Source organism: Prenolepis imparis, unplaced genomic scaffold, assembly GCF_030444845.1.
Source record: "Prenolepis imparis isolate NDT839.2.m4 unplaced genomic scaffold, iyPreImpa1.0 SCAF_8, whole genome shotgun sequence".
Classification (NCBI taxonomy): domain Eukaryota; kingdom Metazoa; phylum Arthropoda; class Insecta; order Hymenoptera; family Formicidae; genus Prenolepis; species Prenolepis imparis.
Window position 1 is genome coordinate 6,339,331 of NW_028141166.1, and position 16,756 is coordinate 6,356,086.

The 16,756-nt window shown below is 30.8% G+C and overlaps 2 protein-coding genes across 2 annotated transcripts in view; one reads left to right on the top strand and one right to left on the bottom strand.

Annotated features, from left to right (window-relative positions):
* Window positions 1-16,323, bottom strand: part of LOC145939422 (gonadotropin-releasing hormone receptor) — a 226,649-nt gene extending 210,326 nt beyond the window's left edge. Inside the window, exons 1-2 of the mRNA XM_083043724.1 lie at window positions 16,127-16,323; window positions 14,249-14,305 (exon numbers count right to left, since the gene is read on the bottom strand). The gene's annotated coding sequence lies outside the window, so the exon portion shown is untranslated. The remainder of the gene's footprint in view (window positions 1-14,248; window positions 14,306-16,126) is intronic.
* LOC145939405 (uncharacterized) overlaps window positions 1-16,756 on the top strand; it is a 263,176-nt gene that overhangs the window by 213,556 nt on the left and 32,864 nt on the right. The gene's annotated exons all lie outside the window — the stretch shown is intronic.

Sequence of the window (16,756 nt, forward strand, 5' to 3'; positions counted from 1 at the left end):
AGTAAAAAAATTCTGAATAATTTTAGATGTTGTTCATTTTGAACCTAAAAGTAGACTTCAAATAAACAAGTAAAATTATTCAGAATGGCTATTAATAGCCTATTTTATTATATATTGATATTGCCAGAACCTTATTAAAATTTTTTATAATATTAATACAAATTCAGATATGAAAAGGGTTATTAATAAGAGCCAGGCACAGATATTAGGTGCAACAAAATTATTTTTAAATTCTTTTATTTATTTTATTAAAAAAATAGAGGAATTTAAAAATAATTGTGTTGTACCTAATATCTGTGCCTAGCTCTTACTAGCCCTTTCTATATCTGAATTTATATTTATATATTAGAGCCTTCTCAATTTTTTATTTTAGAATATTAAAAGAGGCAGAATATATAATATTACCTATAATATGAGCTAGAGTATACATAATATTATATATATTTAAAATATTTAAAAAAATATATATATATAAATCTTAAAAAAAAAATATACAAAGATATATAATATTACAATATTTAAAAGGTTATATACATATAAAATAAAACTAGAATATTTATATAATATTATAATATTATGAAAAATCCTTCTCGGGGATGCAAATTTTTTTACGTTTCGCGACGTGACATGGGCAGCTAGCGTAAAACTGAATAACACGCCGGTATAATTTGTCGACCATATCGAAATTTTAGTGTACACACAAGTGTTCACATGACAGCACCGCCACCGATATGCCTCCCTCTTTTCCCTCCTCCAAATTTCCCCTCTTCTACCCTCTCGCGTTTCCACTTTTGTATTCGTTATTTTGGTTGCGTACAAATTCAACGAAACGAAAACAATACCTGCGCCAAACGTCCCGCTCGTTAGGCCATTAACGCGGTTCTCCGCGCATCATGAATAAACGGTGACAATGCGCTCGGGAGGCGCGAGAGGTCGATTCATGCTCGGTTTTCATACACGTACTCGCTATTGGCTCATAGGCGAGCGGTTATCTAAATTTTCCGCCACTTCACCATCGTTAAACTCAATTTTTACGCGGCAGAATTATTGTTATTCGCCGGTGGGAATTGACGGTTTCAAATTCATAAACCATGTTATATTTTAGATACACGGATTTTCTGGAAAAAGCTAGTGCTTTTTGATGCCATCCACTAGTGATCAGTGTAAGCGGAAATAGTCGAGTATCATTGTTTAACGTTAAAATATAAAATTGCATACCTATTCTGTTCTGTACAGTTAATACTTGTAAATACTTTATTAAGCCAAAGTTATTGCTAAAATAAACGAATAACGTTCAACACAATAATAGTTAAAATAATAAAAAAAAAATAGACGTATGTATATATATGTAGCATATTTTTTAAATATACAATACAATAGAATTAATTTAACAAATTGATTTAATAAATTTATATTATAAATTAATATGTATTATATTATTATCGTTGTATTAGTTATCTAACAAATTTATTATTATATTATTATATTATATTGTTATGTAATTTGATTTACATATTATACATATATGCTTTACATATTATTATATATGTGTACATATTTATTATATTATATATATATATATATATATTTATATCTATATTATTATAATACGTATTGTATTGTTCTATCTATTGAATGCAGTTTATCTATGTCAAAGGTTAACAACCGCAATCTGACGGAGGTCAAACTACAGGTCACTTTAGAGAAGGGGACGTTAATCCTTTACGGCAAATTGCGAACGGGCTCCTTTGCTTGTTTGAGTAACATTTAGCTTCGCGTGACAAGCGCGGTTTTGTGTTCCCAGTAGGATCGGTCACGGTCCAACATCGAGTCAGTTTCCGGAATCTCTACAGATTGGAGTTCCCGCAAGGATAACTATATAGATCTACTACTACTCAGCCATATAAAAGTCGCCGCAAAGATGTCGCCCGAGAATCTTGATATTTTAGATAATAAAATGTAATAGAAAGATAGACGACGAAATTAGAGACTCTCAAAGTTCATCTGTCTGTATCTGTAGCAATTATCAACATTGTAATTCCTAAAGACTGCTTTAGACGGTCTATAATTTGCGACAAAATTCAAGATAGAATATTATTTCTAATTATATGTATATTCTAAAATATTCTAATTATATATTCTAATTATATGTCGCATAAAAATATATATATTGATATTATGTGTATCTAATATGTATATCTCTTGATATATATTTTATATGTGAGTATATTTTATTCTTCTAATAAATATTTTTTTTATTATACAATACATAAAATCATATATAAAATTCCAAAATTATAAATTATAGATTATCTATACCGGCTAAATATAAATATTTTCAAGAAATATTTCAGTTAATTTCAAATAATTAAATTTTTAATTTAATAAAAATAAGAATTAATAATTTATTATATTCAAATATAATAATAGTGCATTTATAGAATATTTATAAGTATTTATAGTGGAAAAATATATAAAATGAAATATATAAAAATATTAAAAATTGAATGTATTATTATATTTATGCGACATGTCAAAATTATTTTATTATATTTTTCTCTTTAATAGTCTCTCTAAAAGTAAAAAGCATGAAAATAATATTAAACAGATCAGATAATAAAGGGAAGCGCTGTTAAGCGCTGCCAGCACGATCTTGTAACCAGTTGTGTAATGTTAACCCGTTCATACCGTAATTAGCCTCGCGAAGTATCATGAAATCGTAACTTTAATCCCTTGCATGATACTACGAATGTTTCAGCCCTCGTTTGAACAACATTAACCCGCGCCGACGAGCGTGGTCTGCTATCCTAGTGGAGTCAACCACGGTCCGTGTCGCGTCGGTTTCCCGAAATGCCACAGATGTGATTCGTCGTGGACAAGTCTATCTCCTCTCTTGTTTTCACAATTACCGAAGACAGAAATACAATAATGCGATATCCTCCGACGACATAAGGATGAATCAGAACTAGCTTGCATGTTTTATCTTGTACATTTTTCCATCTTCATATTAACCCTTCTAACAATATAATTTTAAATAAAATTTGTACTAACCCTTACTTAATCTTTTCTCTTCTTTAAATTTTTATAATTAAATAATTATTAGTAATATAAATTTTGATGCAAAAATAAAAAATACATATATTAAAAAAGGTAAAATGACTTTATATACAAAAATATTAATTTATTATATTCGTAGGTAATAAGTCTCGAAAAAAATAATTACTGAACAATTAATTAATACAAAAATAAATAATATCGATAAATCTAATAAATTTATGAATATTATAACACTTACTAAAGAAAAATTATTCCGTATTCAGCCAAAAAAATTAATGTAAATCCTCTCCTAAAATACTCAATATTAAACCGTGATGCTAACTCCAATTTTTCCTTAACAAAATCTATTGATCTTTGATTTAATTCTGCTTAAACACTAATAAAAAATATTAAAAATAAAATCACCATATATCAAAAATACAATTAAGATTTTAAAAAATCTACAAACGAGTACTTTCTCTTATAATGATTAAAATAAAAATAATTAAAATAAATCTAACATCATATGATGTGAGAAACTGATATAGCCTTTATTATTGAATAAATAGAATCATAAAAATGATTATATATCCCCAAACTATTAGTAAAACAATTATCAATAATACGGAATAATTTAAAAAATAAATATTAATAATATAAAGAAATAATATTTTTATTAGTAGTATAAATATAAATCTAATTAAAGGACACAAAATGAATTATTTCACATTCATTCCAGTTATATATTTTAGGGGGTTTCCGAATACAGTGACTCTGTATTTTGTTTCGTAGAAAATTTCCGACACATTTTTAACATTTAAGTTGCTTTGCGTACCCGGAGACATATTCATTGACAAAAGGGTTACTACGATTATGCTTCTTTCGTTTCGCTTTAATAATACAAATTCTTGCTTAAGTAGGAGAGCATATAGGAACTATTAACGTGATTAACCACTTCTCCGCTACATCTTCTTCCTATGCACTTTGGCCCAAATAACGGAAATTCTCTCTATCCCACGAGAGTGTTCGCAGTCAGTAAAAGGTGCCCGTTCGTTTGAGAAGTCGGAGCCGAGGAGAAATTAATTACTCTTATCTGTGCAAACAGTGGGTCCGTTACAGGGCGACCGAGGTCAGCCCTGGCAACTCGTCCAGTTAGTTGGACTCGCGGCCCGCCCTCGTTCCACAAGTCCTAAAACCGCGTCGCTTTCAATCCTGCTACACGTCCACCACCACCCTACCCCCTTCTTACCCCTTCTTCGCTGACTTTGGCTCCGTGGCTCGTTGGCCGATTCAATCCTCGTCGTTTTACGTGGAAAGTACGATGTTAAACGAGCCGTAATCCTAACGTCGATGCGGAGAGTAAATAAAAACAGCGTCGTCAGCCACGAAGTGTGAAATGATGGATGATGAATCGATCTAGTTGCAGTTTTGGGAATTCTGACACGTGTTCGACAGATTCGAAAATTTTTCTACACATTTTTTTACTGATAACTTTTTTTTCAAATATAAAGTATCCGGGAGAGACAAAACAAACAGTGCTGTGTATAATTCTACGTTACAAATTGGTGAACATTACAGCTTCTCGTTTCGTTTAAAAATCTTTCCGATCGGGCGAGTCTCGATCGGGCAAAATTTCTACATTCTGCCAGCTTTTTTTGCCGAAAAAGAAATGAGAGAGAGAAGGGAGGGAAGAGAATTGTCCACGCTGTGATAGCAGACGATCTAAATTTTTGCACCAAAATTCCGTTACCTATACACGTTGCTGACCCATTTGGCTTGGAGTCTTTCTATGTCGCTTGAGCTCAATTTACGTAATATCGGTGTAAGAACGGTCGAACGGAACACGATCAAGACGATAGGGACGATAAAGGGAAATACAGCAGAAAGAATTCAAGTGTGAGCGTATACGTGCGCGAATGCGAGGAAAATTCGGTTCTCCTGTCAAGAGAACAAAGTGAAATTTATGGCGTTATTGTGCATACGTTATACGTGACACAGCAGCACAATATAAAAAATGAATTAGAAAATAAAGGAAACGATGAAAACATCGCGTCAAAAAATGTCAAAAGTTAATCTTCTCTTTCATTAATATATAACTGTATTATTATATTATAACAATAAAAATATTGCATCACAAAATATCACAAGTTAATCTTCTCTTCCATTAATATATAAATATTCGTTATATTATATATGACAACAATATAAAAACATCGCGTCAAAAAATATGAAAAGTTAATCTTCTCTTTCATTAATATATAACTACTCATTATATTACATTACCATTGAATATTTTACAATATAATAATTATAATTATTTCTAATTATTATTGTAAATATATATTTGTTCTCTTTGAATAAGAATAAGGAAAACCAGCAAACGAGAGTAAAGGGGAGCGAAAATATCGCAGAATGAGCACGCCTCGACACGACAAAGTTGTCGGTTGCTATAAAAGTCTTCAGAACTAAAGTTCTCACCCATTACGATGCCACGAGCGTTAACTGAATATTTCATAGGATACTTTCGGATATCTCTGCCACGTCGTATTAGATCGTGCCTCAAAGCACGCCAACTACATGCAAGCATTTCCCATCAAGCGACCCGGAAAGCCTTTTTTAAAAAGGCTCTTCATTTTCGCTGCTAGTCGAGTTTACGCAGAGCTTTTGTCTTATGTCCTGCCTCATTTCGATCTGAATGGCATTTTTGAACGAGCAGATGCACTACCTAGCCAGCTAGCTAACTAACTAATGCAGTTCCTTACCCAGCTGCACAAAATTATAACATGTGCTCTCGTTTCATTTTACAGACACTCGTAATTCAGTTTAGTGTCTCGAAAAGTTCTAATATCTTTTGGACTATTATTTAATAATTCAAGGAGTGACTTTTTGAAAATTTTACAGCAATATGTACGCGCTTTAGCTAAGATAAAATAGAGGCTCAACGAGCATAAGTTCTTGCGGCCTTCGTTTTTGACGTCAAGGACAGCATTAATCCTGAAATTGGCAGCTACCCCGACGTCGTGCATCATCGATAGTCTCGCTTAAAATTCGCTAACGTCGACGACCTTAAGTACCTTCGAGCTTTTGCGCGCATCTTTTCACGCTACTGCTTGTGCCGGATGCGCGATAGCAAAGGATGACACACGAAGAGTGCGAGAGTAGATAGAAAAGAGGGAGGGTAGAATCGGGGATGACAGGAGCTGAGCTACGTTGGCCAGTTGCCAAACAACCCTCTCGGGAACCGCGGGTACTGAAAAACGTGTTCCTTACGACCCTTTGCGATCTTCTTTTGAAAATATACTGCAATTCCGTCTCTTTCTTCCCATTGTTTAACGACAAAATTATCGCGCTATGTAATACGTCGTCTGTTATATAGTCATTTTTTGGTAAACATGAGAGAAAAGGCAAAAGACAAAGAGAGAATCTGATATAAGATATTTTTGACGTTAATAATTTCAAAAAAGTTTGATATAATATATCATATGTAATTATGGATTGAAACATAAATGACATTTAGATGCTTCTCTATAAATATTGGTTCTTCGTTACACGAGCTTTCATGTCCGTCTTTATTATTCACTTTGTTCGTCACATTAAAGGTATGCTTAAAAGGTTTCATAATATACTCGAGGATATGTCGTTACAATATTGGCAGCTGCAATATTTTGAAAGCTTGCTTTCATCTTGCGTTCCTCTAACTATCTCTTTTTCCCTTTTTATTTTACCATTCATCTGCTCTCTTAATCTTAAAGCAAAGTTACTTCAATTATTTCGAAATTCTAATTATATTATTGTATAATATATATACATATACATATCTATGTAGTATATTCATTAAACAATCATATAGAAATGTAAATTTTAATTTTTTATTATTTAATTTTATTATTCAATTATATTCAATTATCAAATATATTATTTTATTATTCAATTTTTATTATTTTCCTCCCATTCTTATTTAAAGTCGAAAAAAGATAAAATTAAGATATTATAAAATATAATATTATTATTAGCAAAATGTTAGTAAAAATGGTTTTCTATAAAATCTAATGAGATTTTATGAAAAAAATTCTAAGCACTTCGGTCTTTTCGCGTAATTACACGATGTTTTCAACTTTTTTCTTTTCATTGTCCATTTCGGTTTTCTCTTTTTTATATTATTGTAAATAATGCAAGGTTACAACATGTGCGCGACATAGAGAAATAATATTTAGCAGTTATTTAGCAAAAGATTAATTCCATTGTATCCTGTGTAAGCTTTTTGTATGGCGAAATCTTTTATTTGTAATGCAAACGTTAACGAAGAAAGCAAATACACAAAATTCGTTTATTGATATATAGAAAAGCTTTTTATTTATAATAGCGCAACACAGGACAATCAAGATTATTTTTCGCGTATCTATACAATTCTGCATATTTACCAAAACTAAAAGTTACAATCAAAATAAGATATTACATAAATATATTTATATTTATATAACATATTACATATATCAATATTGCCGGAATTATTGTTATAATAAAATGACCAATAAATGATATTCTCACTCATACGTTCTGAATTTCTGTACAATAAATGTTTGTGAAGTATATATTTAATAATTTTAATATTCTATTCGATTATCCACCCGTAAAAATTGTTTCGATTCAATCAAGATATCTGCATTACTATCGATGTATTTTGTATGATATATTTGTCGCATCGTTACGTGCCGAGAGTTGCGCGTAGAGGGCACAGTGGAGAAAGGGAAATAGTATAAAAGAAAAAAAAAAAAGAAAGAAAAATATGGTAGCCGCGGCATCCTGGTCCGGTTTCAGCTGCGTCCACCGCGCCTCGCACACTAAATATTCATGATACGGGACCGCATATCTGGGCCATTGTTCTATACTCGAGAGTGGAAATACCGTAAAGCCGCAGGAAGGTCCTGCCACGATCTCCACGCATTTGTAGGTACGCTTCACTTACCCTCTTTCCTATCCCTCCCGTCCCTCCGTCTCTTTTCTCTTCATTCTGAGTATTTATCTTCCTCACCATTCACGGAACAATATTATAGTTACTTTATGGCTATGTGAGTCGATTTATATATATACATACGTGTATATATCGATTCACTCAGACTATAAAGTAACTACAATATTGTTAAAAAATTAATCGACATAAAGAATGTGTCGTGATTATTCCCAAATATACTCGTCAAAATAATTATCGCAACACGTAATTAATATCAAAATTTAGCATAAATTTAAATAAGCGTATCTCCGCGAAAAATTGTCGTATTTCAAAATTCTTTTTTTGTTTTAAAGGGTAAAGTCTTTATTTTAAGGAACTTTCATTCGATTTTGATTTTATTCTCTCCCCCTTTCGCCATCCCTTTAAAAGGAAGGACGTGTTTTTTTTTCAAAAAATTGCATAGTTTGACGAACTCTACGGAGTGTACTAAATTTTTTTCGCAAATATCATCATAACTATCGTAAAATATGGACTTTTCTCTACAAATTTAAAAAAAAATTGAATACCGTACGATTTTTTTTCGCGAAGTTACAGCATATCAAAGTTACCTATGCATTTTTGCCTATGTATTCAATTACCGCCAACATTAGCATTATCCGATGGGCACTACGGGGAAGTTGCTGGTCGGATTTTGCCCATCGTGTGTGTGTGTGTGTGTGTGTGTGTGTGTGTGTGTGTGTGTGTGTGTGTGTGTGTGTGTGTGTGTGTGTTGGGACAGGGATATATGTTCGTATTTAAAATTGTGTATTTCTGCCTCGTCTTCGGATGACCTTTTATGGGAAGATGGCTGCATGATTTTGAAAGACTACCAACCAATTTCCAGCAATTGGAAGCAGCCCTACATCGAATATGGTTCGAAATTCTGCAAGCCACAATTAGAGCCTGCATTAATATGCGTGAGCGCCTGCAAGAGGTCATCCGAAGACGAGGCAGATGAAATATACAATTTTAAATAAGAACACATATATCCCTGCCCCAACACACACACCCCCACCCACACACACACACACACGATGGGCAAAATTCGACCAGCAACCTCCCCGTAGTGCCCATCGGGTAATGCTAATGTTGGCGGTAATTAAATATATAGGCAAAAATGCATAGGTAACTTTGATATGCTGTAACTTCGCGAAAAAAAATCGTACGGTATTCAATTTTTCTTTTTAATTTGTAGAGAAAAGTCCATATTTTACGATAGTTATGATAATATTTGCGAACAAAATTTAGTACACTCCGTAGAGTTCGTCAAACTATGCAATTTTTTGAATAAAAAACACGTCCCTCCTTTTAAAGGGATAGAGAAAGGGGGAGAGAATAAAATCAAAATCGAACGAAAGTTCCTTAAAGTAGAGACTTTACCCTTTAACACAAAAAAAAATTTTTTTGAAATACGACAATTTTTCGCGGAGATACGCTTATTTGAATTTATGCTAAATTTTAATATTAATTTTAATATTACGTGTTGCGATAATTTTTTTGACGAGTGTATATATGTAATAATAATTTAATTATTTCCAAAAATATATATATTTGAAAATAATTAAACGTCGCATTCTCTATCGATTCTCTTCTGTCATAAACGGGTATATTCAAAACAACTTGAAATGTTAAAAATGTGTCGAAACTTTTCTTCGTTCAAAACAAAAAACAACTTTATATTTAGAAATTTTCTAACGTATAACAAAAAAGAATGTTCGATGCCTAATAGCATTACTATAAAAAAATTGTCACAATGCAAAACACATGTGTAAAAAACACACGTAATAAAAACACATCCAGGTACCCATACATTGATAAAAAAATGAAAAATTATGCATTGATACAAGGATTAAAATTGTAATTATCAGAATCGTTAAACGCCCGGAGATTATTTTAATCGACATACCTCGTATAATCGATTCATGCAATCATGAGCATGAAAATTTGGAAATTGAAGTTTTGATGTGTAATATAAGTTGATTTTTTTAAAAATATAAATTGACTCTTGACGCTAAGGTACGCTCGCATAATTTTAAAAACACGCTAAAAGGTTTACGTGTAACAGACTGTCCCTGAAAAGATTGATGTAGCACCGATGTGTTATGTTTCCGCAGAAAGGTATCTCTGATTATATTACGGAAATTTCTTGCATCTCTTTACATTTTTCTGCGATACTTTTTGGTAATGTGATTTATTAGTGTATTAAAAATAAAGATTTTTAATAAAAAATAGATCACTTAAAATAGAAAAAAAATAGAATATATATATTTAAGAATATATTTAAAATATATGTATATTTAAGAATATATTTAATAATATATACTTAAAATACAAAAAAAATTATATACATGTTCATGCTTCATGTTTCTTTAACACAAAGCAAAATATCGTCGTGTGCTCGTTTTTGGTTAATTAATGCTGCATCAACGTGCTTTTTTCCGCGACAAACTTGAAAATATATATCGAGAGCTTGGAGAGCTGATTATTAAACTTTCGAACTGCATAGCATAAACAGATTACGAATACGTTTACGCGAGAGTAGATATTGCTTCGCCACAGTGTGTACATTTTTTTTATCGTTGTCGAGAGATATTAGCTGCACTTACCTTTTATATTCTCGTACACTTCGTGCAAAAAAGTGATATAAGGGCGTTATATGCGAAAGCGCTTAAGCTGGGATATCGTGTATACTAACTCGCGCGATTTAGAAGTTTTTACGATCAGTTATGTAACTTGTTTACGTTTTTGAGAGAACTCGCACGCAAGATACTATACGTTTTAAGACAGATGTTGAATTACGGTTCTACATTGTAAGCTCGATATACATATAAACGCAAGAGCTCGTAAAACTCAGTCCTTTAAATCTCGAGGATAGAACACAAATTGGGACAACAACGAATCTAGCCACGTAATACATCCTTGGAATTCATTTTTCGCGTATACTTTTCGTAAAGAAAAAGAGCGAAAGATTTTCATTTCTTTTTTCTCTTTTCGTTATTTCTTTGCCGAAATGGAACATGTAGCGACGTAATTTCTAAGACCGACGACGGCACGACTATGATTTATCGCTGGGTTTCTTGTTTAATACACGGATTCTGTCTTGTACGCTAAGAAACACGCGAGATACTGCTATTGTATTCCTTTTTATGTTTTGTGGAGCTTGTTTCATAATGCCAGATAACAGATTGTTCTAAACAGTATCAAGCTTGACAGTAGCCCAATGTTATCAAGCTGTGGGAGAATATGGCAAGTAAAAAATGTAAACTATGCGAATATTATTTTCATTTTCTGCTAAATATATACGTAATCCACGTTAATATTATGTATAAAGAGAAAATTCGAGCGTAATAATTGGACTTCTTATTTTATTTAAAAAAAAAATTTTTTTTTGTTTAAATTATATCGTAAGTGCAGTGATAAATGCGTGGCTTTCATGTATGTACACAAATTTTTCGCCACATAATCGACATCGTAAAAACGTATACGTGTTTCGTTTGCGGAAAGGAAAGCTCTGCAATCGCAAAACTGCTGTAACCGCAAAACGCAGGGTAATGCTAATGCCAGAAAAGAAATATCTAGTAAACTTGCATTGCAAAGGGGAAAGTTTGTCGAGTCGGACAGTTTGGACAGAAATCCGTGCTCTCTCTAAATGTGAGTACATATAGATGTTGAACTAGAACAAGAGCAGATTTATTTTTAAAAAATGTGACGCACGAATTAATATTTCTCTTTATCTTATTCTCGCGTAGTGAAAATTTAAAAGTCAAGGAGAAAATTAGAGGGTGAGAGAGAGAGAGAGAGAGAGAAAAAATTAAAAAAGATGAGAGAAAAGAATGCGTTACAAGAAACTTTGCGTTCTTGGATAATAAACATTGCAAATCGGCACAGAGCACAATGATGACATGATAATTTTTGTATTATCATCACATTGCAAGATTGTTAGTCTTAAAATAAAACGTGTAAAATTCATTAAACAAAATGCACCGATATAAAAAAAAGGATATACGTATTTACACAGAGAGAATTTTCTCTTAGAATTTACCTTAAAAATCATGATAATCGTGGAACAATATGATATGGAAAGAATTTTATGAGAATTTTTCTGATTAATATTTATCATAATAAAAATAATATCTATCACAATAAAATATAAAACATGTTTCATTAATTTTACTAAACTGCATAGTAAAATTAATCAAACATGTTTTATTGTGATAGATATTATTATTTTATTGTGATAAATATTAATCAGAAAAATTCTCATAAAATTCTTTCCATATCATATTGTCCCGCGATTATCATGATTTTCAGGATAAATTCTAAGAGAAAATTCTCTCTGTGTAGAAACGGGACAAGCTTACAATTAGATTAAACGTATTATATTTTTGATATAATTTTTTTTATAATTTTTATAATTTTTTTTCTAACTCGTTCCGATAAAATTCACGTAGAGAGCAACCAACGTCACGATTGGCGATAAAATACGAGTCTCGAGAGAACGTTCCCTAATATTGCTGTGTCAGAAGCTTACAGCTTATAATTAAGACGACAAGATGGAAGATATCGATATTTATGTCAAAAAATTGCTCAATACGTCGTTCATGACTTTACACGATAGATGAAATACAGCGCGATAGAAAAACAGAAGACTAATCGAATAATAATATACGAATGACGTGTATAAATACATTTGTACGCTTAAACATTTATATACTGCAAGATGTTAGACAATTTGTGCAGTTTTATATTCCAGATAGAAAGGAAAATGTAAACATTATAATTTATGACCGAGTTTTATTAACTTGCGTAGGTAAATTTACGATTCCAATGTCTCTCCAGGCTTGAATTATTCATTGAGCGAATTAATTAGAGGTCCTGCATATCTTCGCGTTAGTAATTGCGCGAATAGAAGCAACGACTGTAAGATATACGTAGATAATAAAAAAAATTTTTTTTCAAGGCACGACAAAAAACTTCTTTCTCAATATTTTTACTATTAATTCGCAGGATATAAAGTAAGAGACAGTTAATTGATTATATTGAAAACTATATAAAAATATATATATACATTTATATATGTATACATAAGCACACAGAGAGAATTTTTCCTTAGAATTTATCCTGAAAATTGTGATAATCGTGGGACAATATGGTATGGAAAGAATTTTATGAGAATTTCTCTGATTAATATTATTTATCACAATAAAAATATGTAATATCTATCACAATAAAATATAAAATATGTTTGATTAATTTTATTAAACTCTGTTTATTGTGATAGATATTATTTTTTTAATGATAAATATTAATCAGAGAAATTCTCATAAAATTCTTTCCATATTATATATTGTCCTACAATTACCATGATTTTCAGGATAAATTCTAAGAGAAAATTCTCTCAGTCCATAAATGCTCTGACAAATCATCGCTTTGTGTAATTTATGTCATCCCGATCGGAAATGTATTACTATATATTTCTCTCATTTTTACCATTCTATTTTCTGTCACTCGATATTTACGAAGCCATTTGTCTGCTTATCCATACATATAATGTATCTATTTATCTATTTGATCTGTCGGACTCTTTATTCGTTTATCTGCCCTTTCTAAAGTATTTACAAATATTTTCTCATTCTCAGCATATCTCTGTTTTCAAACTTTTATATTTTTCGTTATAATTTTTTGTGCGCAGCTGTTATTATCGCACAAAACAATTGTTTATAATACAATATCTTAAATCTCGTAAATTATCTTGTGTCAATGTTAATGTACATATAATTATCTAAAGCTTTATCATGAAAATGCACGCGTATAATAAATTTGTCGGATATCGTATCATCGACGTATAGAATTATGCAGAACGCGATGGAAAATAGTTCGCAGTTTATATAATCTCGCGATATCAGTAAGAATATGTAGGTAAATAGATAGGTTGTAGGTGCGAGAGCGCGGATAGATGGTATATATGTCCCAGAGCTTGGTAAAAAAAATTCGAGGAGGAAAAAGATACGAGCGCTCGTTAAATACAGAACGTGTGGCGAAGCATGAAATAACAAGAGAGCAAAATGTTTAATGCCGACTACGTGTCCGAGAATGAAAGATATATCAAATGCTGTCTTAATTAATAAGACCCTCATATATCTTATTCATATCTGATATAATTTTTGCAGATCTATATATTATTTCAAGGTTACTATTTGATAAAAATTTCACAGCACTCACCGATGCGTAACAGCGAAGTTGTATGACACACGTTGATCTTTGCAGTATGCAGATACACTGAAATTAAAGCACAATATTGAAATTAATTAATATTTCAAAATATAATTATAACGTACATACAAATGTTGAATTTTTTTATTTATTCATCAAATTGATATTCAACAGAAGAGATATATAGTTTTTAAAGAAAATTGGTTTTGGATATAAATATTTATAAAGTTTTATGAAAACTCTAATTTTTTTATTAATAATCCAAATTATTAATTAAATCTTAAATTTTTATGTAAAAATATTTAAATATATGTCTATAGATATTAACTGAGAGAGAGAGAGAGAGAGAGAGAGAGAGAGAGAGAGAGAGAGAGAGAGAGAGAGAGAGAGAGATATGTTTATATGTATAAAATTTATTATATATTTTATTAATTATTAATTAAAATATAATCTATTATTTTTAATTTAATATATTATTTTTTTAAATTAATTAAAATATATACATATATATATTATAATATATAATATAATAAAATATAATATTTAACATTATTATATTATAATTGATAACTTTTAAAATTAATAGTTATATGTATAAACATTTAATGCTAAAAAACATTAATAATTCATATTAAGGCCCTGCGCACAATAGAAAAAATATTAGGAATAGGAATAAATATTAAGCATTAAGCTTATTCCTGCACAATACAAAAGTACAAGTAATAGGAACAGAAAATAAAAAATATTTATCAATAGAAGCAAAGAATATCTATTGTTATCTCCTAATATCTATCTGCTTCTGTTGATGCATGAATATTTTTATTCTCTGTTCTTCTATACTTGTATTGTGCAGTAGGCCTAATGATTAATATTTATTCCTATTCCTAATATTTTTTCTATTGTGCGCAGGGCCTAAAGATAAGAATTGTAAAAATTTAAATATGAATTTTTATAATTCTTAGAAATATAATTCGTAGAAATTTTCTATTTTAAAAATATTTCAATGTTGTTATATAATTAATAATACAATCAATTTTTAATATCTTAAAACTTTTATATAATATCATATGCGTAACAAATATTTTATGCGTGCATAATTAGACACATTACATTGTACGCAATTAAAATAAATATACATTTTCTTGTTTTAAAACAATATATTTGTTTTATTTTCTCTGTAATTATTGTGTAATTATTAATTATTAATTATTTTTAAAAATTATTGAGTATTACCTACACGAAATATGAGATATTTTATGTTATATAATATATCTATATATTACATTTTATATATATATATATATGTATATATATATTTATTACACAATGATGTAAAAAAGTAGCCTGCAATTACAGAGATGAAGAAGCAATAAAGAACTTTTTGGTCGGCGACTGTCGCATATTAATATATATTATAATATATTAATATATAATAATTTTAAAGCTTTATATTAGAGGAATTATATGATTTGTTATAGTATGAACACACTCTCTCTCTCTCTCTCTCTCTCTCTCTCTCTCTCTCTCTCTCTCTCTCTCTCTCTCTCTCTCTCTCTCTCTCTCTCTCTCTCTCTCTCTCTCTCAGTATTAAAAACTGCATGCATATTGTACATAACGTTACCGTCATATCAACGTCAAATATTCTAATATTGAATCTTAAATGACAAAATACGCACTGACCATCACGTAACTGGATTGTCATCGACATTTAATCCGTATAAGAATATTTGATGTCGAGAAAAACGGTGATGTTACGTACAACGTGCGTCCAGTTTTATGCAACCACTCAACAGCTGTCGACTTTAATCTGCGATACTCCGAAGATTAATATCACAAGTATACAAGTAACACAGTCAATATAAGTTAAATAAATTAGAAACCTTTTACCTTATATGCCGCAGCTTCACCGTCTCCCCTAACCTCCTTTTCCTCTCTCGCGTGCTTTCCTTGCCATGAAGACTTTCTCACTCGCGAATACACGATCGGATGCGCATTAATTACTGAAATACGCGCGACTTTGGTAATACGGCACTCCCGACATTAATCGCGACGCGTACTTAATTACGAGTGACGAAGAAAATACAATATCTTTCCGACAACAATGCTCTCGATGCGGACGACGCGTCTTCTCGCGCGCGAATGTCCTGTGTCGACGATAGCGCGGCTATCTTCGCGCGCTACACTTGATGCACTTCTGGCGCGTTTATTTAAACTTTTTATGTAGCAACAAATAAAATACGCGCGCGCGGTGTAAGGTGATTTTGTACTGTATTTTGTATATATATACATATACATATGTACATATATGTATATATCGTCTCGGGAGATATAATATTATGTGATATTCTGTGAATAGCGAGTCGTTTTATACGAATAACTAGCAATTAAATCTTTCCGCGCGATTAATCAACTTCCACGATTAATAATTAGTATCGAGACAATAGTCATTTATCGAGAAATGGACATTCGGCGCGATTTACATATGTATTTATTGTAAAAGCTATGTAAAATATTCAA